Source organism: Eptatretus burgeri, chromosome 16, assembly GCF_056783735.1.
Source record: "Eptatretus burgeri isolate ZD-2024b chromosome 16, Ebu_testis_v1, whole genome shotgun sequence".
Classification (NCBI taxonomy): Eukaryota; Metazoa; Chordata; class Myxini; order Myxiniformes; family Myxinidae; genus Eptatretus; species Eptatretus burgeri.
The window spans coordinates 51,226,164-51,241,393 of NC_140976.1; the positions used below are offsets into that span (position 1 = coordinate 51,226,164).

The window sequence follows — 15,230 nt, forward strand, 5'->3', positions numbered from 1 at the left end:
TGAAGCAGGATTCTGAATATGAAGGGGTATAAACGTAAGGTGTGCTTCAGGCATTGATAGCTTCTCTGTAATTTAAATTCCAGAGAAGCTATCAACGCCTGAAGCACACCTTACGTTCATACCCCTTCATAAAGTATCATCATCACACACCATCCATCCAACTCTTATTTCGATTTCTCTGGCCAAACTACTGAAACAATCCAGCTGAAATTTGGTAGCACCACTCCTCTCCTGACTGGTAACAGGAATTGCAAAGCTCATTCCAATCTAAATCCAAATCCATTGAGACCACACTCTTTGCCGCATTGGTGCTGCCAAAGCAGTCTCCTGGGATATTGGGCATAATCCTGGACAGGTCACCACTCTGATACAGGATACTCAAATGTCTCAATCATCCCAGCAATCTGGTACTCATTTTGCCAACCTCAGAAGGATGACAGGCTGAGTCAAACCCACATGGTATCAATTCAATGGCAAAGTCGGATTTGAACTCAAGACCTCTAAGATACGAAACCCACCACCCTAACCATTAAGCCAACACCAGGTTCTGGTCACATGACTTTCAGTCGGTCAAAATGGCCAACCTCGTAAATTTCTTCAAAAATCTTCTTCTCTAGACCCACCAGTCAAAATGCTCATAAATTTGGGTTGCAACATCAGGTCAGGGAAGGGATGTTAAATTACAGAAGTCATTCCGATCACTTGACCGGAAGTTGTGAAAATGGCCAATAGTCAATTTTTGGTAAAAACACCTAAATTCCTTCAAAAATCTTCTTCTCCAGACCCACCAGTCAGAATGTTACCAAATTTGGCCTACAACCTTAGGACATGGTCCTGATGTTAAATTGCAGAGGCCACACTGATCACGTGACAGGATGTGTGTCAAAACGTGATTCCGCAAATTCCTTCCAAAATCTTCTCCAGACCCACCAGTCAGAATGCGACCAAATTTAGGTTACAACATTAGGCCACGGTAAGGATTTTAAATAGCCAGTCATGCCAATCTCGTGACCGCAAGTGTATCAAAATGGCCAACTTAGTCAATTTTTGGGAAAATCATGCAAGTTCCTTCAAAAATCTTCTCGATACCCACCTGTCAGAATGCAACCAAATCTGGAATACAATATTAGGATAGGGTCCTGATGTTAAATTGCAGAGGCCATGCTGATCATCTGACCAGAAATTTGTTAAAATGGCCAACTTAGTCAACTTTTGGGAAAATTGTATTAATTCCTTCACAAATCTCATTTTCCAGACCCACCAATCAGGATGCTACCAAATTTGGGATACATTATTAGGACAGGGTCCTGATGATAAATTGTGGAGGTCATGCTGATTCATTGACTGGAAGTGTGTCAAAATGGCGGACTTACTAAATGTTTGGGAAAATCGCATAAGTTCTTTCAAAAACCTTCCTCTCCAGACCCACCAGTCAGAATGCTACCAAATTTGGGTTACAACATTAGTCCAGGTTTCAGATAAAGTACATGTCCAGTGGTCCTATTTTTTCTTTGATGTGTTTCAGGCATTAATGTGAAATGCACAAACATATGGTGCATAAGCACAGCCTCGATTGCTCCTGAAAAAAAAAAAAAACACAGGCAGAGGACAAGCACAGCCTTATTCTCTTCTGAAATGAAATAAAAATGCAGGTGCTGTATAGGCACAGAACGTTGGCTTTATTGCTCAGTGCCTCAAAAAATACAACTCAGTTTATGAAATGAAGCCAAAACATAGTTATTGCTTAAATGCACATAAAATACATCATATTTATAGATTCCAATTCCATTGGGCCATGAAGGAATGATCGTACAGGCCAGAAGGCATGAAGACTGGTGCCTACTCAAACTGTTTGCCTCAGAATGCTTGTGACACTGATGGGCTGCAACTTATTGAAATTTAGATGATGCTTTTAACAGTCGCTTTATGTATTTTTTACACCACAGAGAAAATCTATAGGCATAGCGATGGTGATTTTAACACTTCTGAATATGTATTGGGCCTAATGGAGTAGCAAAATGGTGGGTGTATGATTTCCTTTTTCAGGAGTTGCATCAGATTCCAATGGTGGGTGGAGTCAGGCCAATGTCCTACCAATGGCTGTAATGAAACTACACAATAGACATTTTGAAGTTCGGTTAATTTTATATACAGAATAGACAGGAACACATAAAACAAGTGCATAAGAAGTTTTTTTTTGCAGAATAGAGTGGCAGGACCAGTTGCCACAGCTTGAGAGTAAAAAAAGTAGAAAGCTAGGATGCCACGAAAGCATGGGTCCTTCACTCAGACTGGTTGGGCATAGGATTGGAACCATAGATTCAGTTTAACTTGAGGGAATGTAAGGTGCTAGAGATGGGTAAGAACAATTAATATCATCAGGATCATATAATGTCAAGGGTAGTTTTGATTGCTCTTCCTGGAAATGTGGTGGCAACAGAAATGGTGGATGGTTTTAAACTATCAGACAGTCACTGAGTTCTAAGCATTAAGGAAAGAAGGCTACATGAAGATTGGCAAGTTGGCACTGGCTTGATTGGCCAAATGGCCTCTTCCATTGATGAGGCTCCTCATAAGTGAGAAAATGCATGTCAAAACATGTGGAGTGTGACAAGCACTCCACTGATCCCCATTGAACACAGTCCACACCAAAGCATCACCTCCAACACATAAGCTTCAGCCTTGTGACTCTGTCAAGGAAACAAAGATGTATGGTCATCATCAACTAAACAACAAACAGAACCACTGATGCAGATTTCAGCCTTATTTGCTCCCATCAAGATGGTATTCAAATAAAGAGCGAACCAATGATGACCACATTCGTCGTTTATACATTATATGCACCTCCTGACTGTTATGGTGAGCATCGCCGCGGATTGTCTCACACGGTAAAACCGCAAAATCTGCACAGACCAACTGTCCATCTGCCACCCAGACAATTGTTCCTGCTAATGCAAGCCATTCAACCAGAAGGCACATGATGTGATGGCCGGAAAAATCGAAACATGGGGAGTGTGACGAACACTCTGCCGATCCCCATTGGACACAGTGCTTCTGGTTTAATGGTATATATATATATATATATATATATATATATATATATATATATATATATATATATATATATATATATATATATATATATATATATATATATATATATATATATATATATATATATATATATATATATATATATATATATATATATATATGTATATATATATATATATATATATATATATATATATATATATATATATATATATATATATATATATATATATATATATATATATATATATATATATATATATATATATATATATATATATATATATATATATATATATATATATATATATATATATATATATATATAGATGCTGCGATTCTCGTTGGGAGTGATGAGGATGGACAGGATAAGGAATGAGTATATTGGAGGGACTGCGCAGGTAGGATGGTTTGGAGACAAAGTGAGAGAGGCGAGATTGAGATGGTTTGGACATGTGCACAGGAGGGAATCGGAGAATATCTGGAGAAGGATGCTGAAGATGGAGCCATCAGGCAGGAGAAGAGGAAGGCCAAAGAAGAGGTTCATGGATGCGGTGAGGACATGCGGGTGGTTGGAGTATCAATGGAAGATGTGGAGGATAGAGCGAAATGGAGACAGTTGATCCGCTGTGGCGACCCCTAACGGGAGCAGCCAAAAGAAGAAGAAGAAGAAGAGATATATATATATATATATATATATATATATATATATATATATATATATATATATATATATATATATATATATATATATATATATATATATATATATATATATATATATATATATATATATATATATATATATATATATATATATATATATATATATATATATATATATATATATATATATATATATATATATATATATATATATATATATATATATATATATATATATATATATATATATATATATATATATATATATATATATATATATATATATATATATATATATATATATATATATATATATATATATATATATATATATATATATATATATATATATATATATGTATATGTATATATATATATATATATATATATATATATATATATATATATATATATATATATATATATATATATATATATATATATATATATATATATATATATATATGTATATGTATATGTATATGTATATGTATATATATATATATATATATATATATATATATATATATATATATATATATATATATATATATATATATATATATATATGTATATATATGTATATATTGGCGCAGTGGCGCAGTGGTTAGGGCAGCGGCTTGGGATCCAAAAGGTCCTGAGTTCAATCCCCGTTGGGCCACTGAATTAATACACCAGGGGGTTGACTCAGCCTGTCATCCTTCCGAGGTCGGCGAAATGAGTACCAGTTTACTGAGCCGGTGTATACCCCGGTTAAAATAGGTGTACCATATCCCTGTGTCGTAAGAGGCGACCAGGGTTGCGTCAGGAAGGGCATCCGGCGTAAAACATGTGCCAAATCACTATGCGGATCAGACGGATGACCCGCTGTGGCGACCCCGAACGGGACCATCCGAAAGAAGAAGAAAAGATATATATATATATATATATATATATATATATATATATATATATATATATATATATATATATATATATATATATATATATATATATATATATATACACAGGCACTCGTCACTTAACGAACTACCTGCTTAACGACCGGCCGGAATTACGACCAGCTCTCCGACCAGTCGGTATTGTACGCTGTCCGAGAACTTTGGTTGAGGAAATGGTAGCGCGGCGTCTCGGCGACTCGGCGCGTACTATTTATGGCTACGTTCTATTTATAGCTATACTAGCTAAAGCTATACTCAAAGCGTATTATTTGTGCAGAACTTTTTCAAAAGCTCTCGCAGCAACAGAAAGTGATGAAGTAACTCTTCGTGATTTTTGGAAATCGTACAATATTTTACACTGCATAAAGAACATTGAATGAACTTGGGAGGGAGTGACAGAAAAGTGTATGCAAGGCATATGGTAAAAATGCCTGAAACGTTTCGTGAATAATTTCGAAGGGTTTGACAAAGACGAACATGGCGATGTCATAAATAATATGCAAGATATGTAAGAATTATGCAAATTAAAACAAAGTTATTAAGTTGGAGTTTCCTTTAGACCTTTTCTTTATTCAGAAAAAATAAAAACGATTACTTGTATTTACAGTATGCAAACCTAAGTAATGCACATTAGAGCTGATTTCCTCTATTCTGTTTATTACAGTATACAGTACACTACTGTATAAACATTAAAAAATATATTCCTCGCTTATTGACCAATTCGCTTACCGAGCTCGTCGTAGGAACGGAACTCGGTCATTAAGTGAGGAATGCGGTATATATATATATATATATATATATATATATATATATATATATATATATATATATATATATATATATATATATATATATATATATATATATATATATATATATATATATGTGTTATTTCTGTTAACGTATGCGTGTAATTTGACGTATCTCCTCCAAAACTGCCATGAGGATTGTCGCCACCTTCGGCATGCTAATGCTCTGTGGTCTAATGAACAGCATGGGCTATGTAAGATCGCGCCAGATGGACAGTTTGGGAATTTTGGGCGATTTTCAAATTTTTACATTCGTTTGCATGGCGACGTGTGACGTCACCACTGAGAGGCGTAATTCAGTCATGACATCATCGGTCATTCGCTGACGTCATTATGTCTGTCGTCGACAGACCGTCACCACCGAGAGGCGTAATGCCACTCCTCAAAAACGGCGTCTGCAATGTAAAACCCTCTTCTGCACATGCTGACGACCTCAGAAGGTGAATTTGACACAAAAAATGTAACAAGATACATTGTATTTAAAGTAAAGATTTATTTTTTTAAAATATTATTTCTGTTAACGTCTGCGTGTATTTTGACGTTTCTCCTCTGAAACCGCTGGCAGGAATGTGCTCATTTCCCATATACTGTGGTTTCTTAATGTGACGAAGACGATGCACTAAATTTCTAAGCTGGAATTGGATGACAACGTGGCTTCAACAAGATTTTCAACCCATCAACGGCCGCATTTATTCCAGTCCAGTCGCCATCGCTGAACTGCTGTCCGGTAAGTGCTGCCGTCTATCCGAAAAATATGAACTCAAGTAAGGGAGTACTCATTGCATCAAACACTGAACATAAATACAACTGATAATAAATAGTATAGCTCAGAACATCAGCAATGGTTGTCATGTTTTAAAAATCAGCATGGAAGGAGGGGAACGATAAGCGCCAGAGCTCTGCCAACATTATGTACCCCGACTGGCTCTTTCCCGGACTGAACACGCCCTCTTAGACTGTCAATTTGTGTCTGAAATCCAAGGTACTTCCCGAACTGAACACGCCCTCTTAGAGTATCAATTTGTGTCTAAAATCCAACGTACATATTAAAAACATCCGAAAATAAGTTGCATTAGGCCTACGTCCAGATAACATTAAAGGCTATAATCTGAAGGTCGGGGAAACCAGGGAACGGGTATGAGGTCATCACTTCATTGCTCGGATTCTCTTCTTTTCTTTGCTCTTCGAAAGCGCGGTGTCCGACAATAGGTTCTGTACCTTGAATGTGTGCGTGTTAACTGTTCAAATTAAAGAGGTGTTCGATTGTCGGATGCACCCAAACAACTGCCTTTCATTACATTAATTGTCAATATCAACCATCGTTACCTGTGTTGTGTCTTGCATGTGTGATCTTCAAATTAAAGCGTCCAAGCAGTGTTTGGTCGTTGGATGTGCGTCAAAAAGTGCCATTCATTGAAATTTGCATTCTGATTCTCGGTCACCCTCCACTGCTCCTGTTCATTCTAGGGCTAGGCCTATATCATGTTAAACTTGCCCCATCAGACGCCAACTTGCCAGTCACACTGCAGAGGATGAAATTTCCTGTCAGTCGCATACTCGATGACCATAAACAAATCCCAGGGCCAAACATTTGACAAACTCGGAATATACCACCCAGCCTCTGTGTTCTCCCATGGCCAACTATATGTTGCATTTTTACGTGCAAGAGGTTACTCCTATATATCTATCAAAGTGGACAACAATTCCTCACAAGGACTATTCAGCAACAGCACACTCATCCAAAATGTCATCTACAGCGAGGTCCTTTAGAAAACTAAGGACAGGTAACCCTAGTGCATCACATCCCCCAATGACATCCTCCCAGCTTCCCATAACATCAACTATTATGCCTCATCCACCTTTCGCCACCCATTCAACTCCGTGCGGAGAGTTAGTATATAACAGCTTGGTATATGCTAATATATGTTTATATATATATATATATATATATATATATATATATATATATATATATATATATATATATATATATATATATATATATATATTGTTACGGCTGTGGAAATTCGCAAACCACCAATCAGGGCCCATAGGTGAAATAACTCTAAGTACATGTGTAGATAGCCCCAAACCCGTTGTTTAGAGGGAATTTATGTGATTCATTCGGGCTGCGACGCTTTGAGATAGCCGTTTTTCTGTTCTATCTTTATTTTGAACCAACCACGTCTCAACCGCCATCACACAACAACCACCACGCCAGCCATCGTCACCAACTGCAACCACGCTACAACCCTCAGACAACAACAACAACAACAACAACAACAACAACAACAACGCCAACAGCCACGACCTTTACCTTCACAACTCAATCCCGCAAACATCGCATCACCGTCATTCCCAAACGACACCATAATCATCAAACCACCACCGATAAACCCTCCACACCCTCACCTCTCTCCTTCTATGGCCATTCCCGCACCACCTGTGAACACTGAGCGTCGGGCTGTCTTGGGCTCGTTCAGCGATACGCACCGAGCCGCGAGCGCAGATACCGGCCTTTCCGAGGGAGAATTCGGATCAGGAATGCCACACGCCTACTTCTGATCCGTCCAATTAGCAAGCGCAGAGCAGCTTGGCCCCGCCTCCAGGCGCGTCTGTGTGAAATCGATATATGCAAATTCTAGGATCAGGGGAGGTCCACGCCCACTTTCCCTCCGTCCAATTGGCGAGCGTGACTCCTCCCCTGAGGTCATCCTGATCCAGATATTTGCATATTGTTTTCTCCTGCCGGCCAATAAAACGGCGAGCGCAAGGCGAATCGTGGCAGAGTGTGGCAGTAGCAGTGTGTGTCAGCAGGGCAGAGTGAGTCGAGTCATCAGTGTGGCATCGAGTTGGGTTCTGCAATCGGCTGAGGAGAGTTGCGGGAAGAGGCAAAGGAGCTCGGGTCCGATGCGAGAAGGACGGCGGTCGGCGACGAGGTCGCGGTGTGAGATCACTCGTCGCGGGACCCAAGCCAGCCAGCCATTCTCCTCCCCCAGGGCATCAACAATTCCCCCTTTCCCCCGCGCTGAGATAGTGCAAAAAGGGGGACCGTTCCCACCACACTCCAAACGTCGTGCCAACGAAACCCGCCAAGGAGCACGGAGTCGGGGCACAGCCACGCGGCCACATTTGCGGCTCGTCTGCCAACGCGTCACGAGGACGCAGGTAGGACCCCACCCCCCTCGCTCTTGCGGACCTGGCCACTCCTCTAGGTCACGCGTACATATTGTCCTCCAGGCCTGTCTACCCCCTTTTATATGAGGGTGGCTTCTTTCCTTTGCTTTTGAGTAAATGTGTGTTGGCACCATCTGTAAAGTAGAACTGTATAAGTGTTGCCGTGTGTACGCGTCTTCGGTAGTAACTCTGCGTCATTGTTTCTTTTGTTTTTACTGCTATATGTGCATTTTGACTGTTTGGCTGTATATGTGTGCTTTCCGGGTGTCGCGTAATAAATGTGCATTGTGTGAACTGTATTCCCGTTTCGCTTCGTCTTTTCTTCATTGACCCTCCATCCTGTTTCACGTAAAGGGTTCGTAGTGGGCTTAATACGCCCGGTAATTAATCTGAACCATCCAGGTCGGCGATAACACCGCACGGTTATCCCGATAGCACGGAACGGGCCGCCCAAGCGGCCCGTGCCCGGAGTCGACCTGCGGCGAGGTGCGATCGCCCGGTCGACCATTCGCGCAGGTACTTAGGTAGATCGAATTTGGCGAGCGACCCTATCCTGCGCGGTTGGGCAATTGGCACGATCGTGGTGAGGTTAAACCCCCACCCGTGACTCGCTCGCGGCCTTGGTCCGAGAGGGTCACGACTGAATTGTCCGTCCGGTGGGCGAATTGCCACGATTCGAGTCACGTGGCCGCTTGCACGCCGGCGGGCGCGAATTCGCAACAATATGTACATTGAGATATGTATATACACACATATATATATATATATATATATATATATATATATATATATATATATATATATATATATATATATATATATATATATATATATATATATATATATATATATATATATATATATATATATATATATATATATATATATATATATATATATATATATATATATATATATATATATATATATATATATATATATATATATATATATATATATATATATATATATATATATATATATATATATATATAGTATATTGTTACGAATTTGGGAATTTGATTGCACGCAACATACAGGTTCCTTTAGTCAGCGATGTCGATAAGTGCTTGTTCCCGAGATAGCTCACCTTTCATTGTTCAAATGTTCAGAAATCGATTAGATGCACTGCGGATCGATTTAATAGTTAGGGAACGAACAATGGAGACACCGCTCCCCCTCTTCTGCGAAGAGGAAGACCCATGCCGTCCTGTGACTCATGATGTCAACAACTCCCTCCCACCCGTAGTTGAGCGGGGGGGGGGGATGGATCATGAGGGCATGAGTCACGCCGGCATGGAGGAGGGGGGGCGGAGAAGAATAAGAGGAGATCTTTTCTTTTGTTCTTGGGCAGAGTTGGAGAAGGGAGTTGAGGGGAGCCGTTCAGCAGACCTTCGGGTCCTGTTTGGCTTGGGTTAGGGTTGAGGCTTTCGGAACATTTTGCTTCGGCTGGCTCATTGAGCTTCGGCTGAGGCCTGGCTCGGGAGGAGGCTTTTTGGAGGCTTTTTGCTTTGGTGGTTCAGTGAGCTTCGGCTTCTGCTTGGCTCGGGAGAGCATTTTGCTTCGAGCTGCTTTGTTTGGAAGGAAGTTGAGCCGGTTGCTCAGTTCGAGCTGCGAATGGTGGTTTCTTCTTCTTGGTTTGTGTAGCTCTTTGTTCTCCATTTTGGTTCCGGTTTGGTGCGACTCATCGACCTCTTCGTGGAGGTGGTTCCTCGGGGAAGCGACGCATCGACGGGAAGGATCGGCGCCTCGTTTCACCAGCATGTGTTGAGAAGCGCGCGAGGAGTCGCGGGAGCTCAGGAAGGATCTCGGCTCGCGGCGATTGGATCCAGCTCGCTGTCGCTGGAGCCCGGGTCTGCACAACTTGAAGATCACACGAGGTGGAAAGATTCGAGATAGGTTCTGGGTTTCAGCTCACCTGTCCTCCGAGCTGGAGCTTTTTATTAAAGGCCTCTGCCACCATTTCTTCGGTGTGTGTGTGTATGTGTGTGTGTGTGTGTGTGTGTGTGTGTGCGTGCGCGCGCGCACGTACGTGTGTCAGTGGGCCCGTCTAATAAGTAAGAACTGCTGTTAAGTGCAAGTGACTGTACATAATAAGTAGACGGTTGTAGTTCTTTTGTCGTGCTTTTGTTGCTTGTATAATTGCATAAGTGTTTTGCCTTGTTTAATTGCATACGTGCTTTATTATAATAAATGTCCTTGTGTGAATGTAAACCTGTTCGTTGTGTCCATTCCCTCATTGAACTGCCCCATCTTGCACTCGGAATACAGTTGGTTTTTACATAGCTGGTAAAGTGATCAGGTCCAACGGGACTGCGCGATAATACCCCACTCGGTTATCCCAAAAGGAAGTGAGCTGCTTAAGCGGCTCGTTTCCAAGCGGTCCCGTTGAGGTACAATCTCAAGGTCACCTACCTGCGCGAATAATAAGGAAAATCGAAGATTTGGCGATCAGACCCTGTAGCACGGGTTGAGTGCGGACAAGGTTGTGGTGGGAATAAAAACCCACCCGTGACTGGTTTCTGGCGTTGTTCCAGAAAGTCACGACTGGATTGTCCGTTCGGTGGGCGAAGCGACTGCTATTGGTTAGACGCGGTTGTTCGAACGCCGACGGGCGGGAAATCTACAACACTGGTGTCGAGGAGCGGGAAAACAAACTCTCCCGCCTCCAACAAAATTAACGGAACCGGATCAAGGGTGTGCGAGGCGACCCTCCGGTTCCATTAAAAAAAAAAACGAGCTTTTAAATTATTTCCGTTAAGCAAGATGGCGGTTCAAGGCGAACGGGAGTAGGGGGTAATGAATTTAGAAATGTAAGAAATCATGGCTCAGGGTGAAATTACCGTGCAGAACATGCCCATTATGCAAGTTGAACACCCCCCACAAACAAATGCAGAGTCCGCAATGGGCGCAGCGGCGGGGGCTGCGGTGTATGACACCCCCCTCCCCTCCTCCATCAAAATCCCTCCTCGGTCCCCGGCGGATCCGCACCCGATAATGGCGAAGCGACTGCCACCGGGCCACCTGACATAGACCAGCTATTAGAAATATTGCTGGCAAAAATGGATGGAAACGCACTCGAGATGAAAAACGAAATGAAAGAAATGCGGGAGGAAATGCGGCGCGTGGGGCAATGCCTGCAGGCGGGCATAATGGTAGCGCCACGTGCTGGAGCGAGCGAGCGAAGGGGGAGTGTGGACAGTGTCAGCCCCGCGGTGGAGGACAAAGTAATACGGGGAACGTGTAAGACGAGACTTGTGCAGGTGACAGAGAAAGGGACGGTGACACAGAGGGAACTAGAGCGGGAGTACTCGGTCGAGCGCAAAACCTCCGCCGCCAATACTGCTAGGTCACTTAAGTGAACCTGATATCCTATTCATTGAAGGTCAAAACGGATCAGACTCTACTGAACCACGATTGAATAAACTAAACTAGATCGACGCGCATGAAGAAATGCCAAAAAAAAAATCGAAATGTTTTTGAAAAAAAAATTGCAAAATTTGTTTTTTTTCTCTCTAAGAATATTTTTTTTGGGGGGGGGTTGGAAATCACTTAAAACATGTAGAAATGCAAAAAAAAAATTCAAATATTTTTCAAATAAAATCGAATTTTTTTTGAAAAAAAGTTGCAATTTTTTTTTTCTCTCGAACAAATGTATTTATTTATTTGTTGGAAATCACTTAAAACATGTATAAATGCAAAAACAAAAATTCAAATATTTTTTTCAAAATGGCCGCCATAACGGCCATATTGGACTTTGGACAATCTCCAAAATCTAATGACATGATCCTTGGACCATACCTAATCCCCCCATCAAGTTTCGTCGAAATCCGTCCAGGAGTTTTTCCGTAATACTGTTCACAAACAAACAAACAAACAAACGGGTGAAAACAGTAACCTCCATCCATCTTCGATGGCGGAGGTTAAAAATTAAATGGGGTGACGGAGACGTGTACGGCAAGACACGTAGAGACGACGGAAATAATAAAAGGAATAACAGAGACACGGGAGGTAGAAACGGTAGAGGAGAGACTACACGATAAACACGAAAGTAAAGACGAGCACACACACATGGAGGTAGTTAGGGTGATGGGTTAGAGTTAGTTAGACCGGCTTCATGGGGACGTGAATTGTTCGTCATGGAGCCCGTGGAATGGATTAGTTAGAAGGATTTTAGTTCAGATTTAGGAAATGGGAATTTTTTGGATTTTCGGAGACATGGACAGACTGGAAATGTGTAGAGGGGACGTAGCTTAGCTACGTAGAGTAAATGGAACGTGCATGAGTTTTAAGGGATGACGAGGGAGCACGAGTAAGTCAGGGGATTTAGTTAGAAGGATAGTAGTATAGAGTGTTGGTGTGAGTTGTGAAATGGAAAGTGTACAATGAGTGAGTATGGGACAGCGGGCCAAAGTGTGTGAGTGGAGCGAATGTGGTATGCATGGTGCGATGACTGGTTGGGGGGAGGAGTGATTCCCACCCAAGTGACCCCGGGGTCAGATTAATGTCAGCTAGTTGGTTATTCAAATTTACTAACAGGAGGTCGTGTTGTTGGTGTTGAGAGAAGGCACGAAACCCGTTTGGAGGGGTGCAAGAGTTCATGGACCGGCTGGAAGGGTGAGTTTTGTTTACTGGGCACCCCAGGTACCGGACGAGTCGGCCAGAATAGGCCAAGGGCCCAACAGGGGCCGGGATAGTGTAGTGGGCATGGGCAACCCGTCGGACACGGGACCTGTAGTGCCAGAATGCCACGGGGGCAGTGTAGTGGGCACGGGCGACCCTCGGAAAGGGACCCGGGGCATCAACAGGCCACGTGGGCATCGGAGGGGGGCAATGCCAGAGAGGGCAACCCCCCACATTGTAGGGAGCAGCTTGGCTCGGAGGCAGCCTATGGGTGTCATGGTTAGAGTTCGGCAGAGGGGGAGTTCCTGCCAGTTGAGCCACGCTGCCCAGCCAGGAAATTGTGCAAGGCACGAATGAAAATTTGAGGGCAAGGCCCAAATTTATAATGGACACCAACACAGGCGACGGGAATCATGGTTTTTAGAACCGATAGTTTTAAAGTGTGAGGCGTTTTTCGAAAGCCCGGGGTAGTTTCAGGTTAATGAATGTTAGGGTAGATAGGAGATGTACCCCTTCGCAACATCCATCCCTTCGCTCATTGTAGGCCGCTGGACTCACCTTGGTAGATCGCTGAACTCTGAGGAGGCCATTCTGAGGCTTCATTGGGCCTCGCGAAAGGATGCTCGTCTCTCCCTATTCCCCTCCAGAGAGGGAACTTAGGGGTTGGGAGTAGGCTAGGTTGACAGGATAGGTTTGCCAGACAAAGACGATAAAGGAGGTTTATCGCTGCCTACACTTTCCGCCGATATTCCCAAGAGCCTCCATCTGGCCATCCCCCAGGCAGATGCCTGACCCATCCCAATCTCCTTGAGATGCTGATCAACCTGCTGCAACCACGAGGCACGTGGTCAGCCCATTGGCCTCCTCCACTCACGGGGCTCCCTTGCTTAGAGAATCTGCTGAGCAGTATCAGTATCAGGAAAACGAGCCACATGTCCATACTACCACAGCTGATGCATACAGACTATGCAGGTAACAAATCTAATTTGAGTCTCTCTCAGCAACCGCTCCTTTGACACAAAGTCTGACCAGCGATAGCCAAGGATTCTCCAAATAGACCTGGTACCAAAGGAATTAAGTCTCTGTCTAAGATCGCTGGTCCCAGTGCTAGTCTCACATCCATAGAGCAAGACTGGAAGCACCAAGTACCTGAAGACTCAGAATTTTGTACTCCAGCACAGGTACTGGCAGCGCTACACCCCATGATCCAGTAAATCCATGACTTCCCAGACCCGACGCAGACGTCTGTTGACCTCTGGCTCACAGCCAGCAGAGACATGAATATCACTGCCAAGGTAAGTGTATCTCTCCATGACCTCAACATCCTCACCACAAGCAGGTACAGACAGTATAGCAGCATCCAAGACATCACTGAAAGCCTGGGTCTTAGTTTTGACCCAGGAAACCTGTAATACCAGTGGCTCTGACTCCCCATTCAACACCTGGAGGGCCCCCAAAAGTATATCTAGTATCTCCGCAAAGATGACTGCGTCATCTGCAAAAGCAATGTCAGAGATCTTGACATTCCCAAATGATGCACCACAGTTTGATTTCTCCGATATCCTCCCCAGAATCCAGACCATACAAGTGATGAAAAGTGTGGTGGCCAGCACACACCCCTGACCAACTCCAGTAACAACTGGAAATAAGTCAGAGATGGTATCACTACATCTCACAGAACTCTCAGTACCAGAGTAGAGTTCAAACTTCAGATTGATCAGTTTCGGTGGCACCATACGAAGACCAAGAATCCTCCAGAGGGCTTCCTGATTCACTGAATCAAAAGTTTTATATGCTATATATGTATACATATATATTCACATGCCAACATATATATATATATATATATATATATATATATATATATATATATATATATATATATATATATATATAATATAAGCCTGGTGTTGGCGCAGTGGTTAGGGCAGCGGCTTGGGATCCAAGAGGTCCTGAGTTC

The 15,230-nt window shown here is 42.5% G+C and overlaps 1 protein-coding gene across 2 annotated transcripts in view; it reads right to left on the bottom strand.

Annotated features, from left to right (window-relative positions):
• The window catches only part of LOC147011053 (multidrug and toxin extrusion protein 1-like), a 226,908-nt gene that overhangs the window by 166,333 nt on the left and 45,345 nt on the right, over positions 1 to 15,230 (bottom strand). The gene's annotated exons all lie outside the window — the stretch shown is intronic.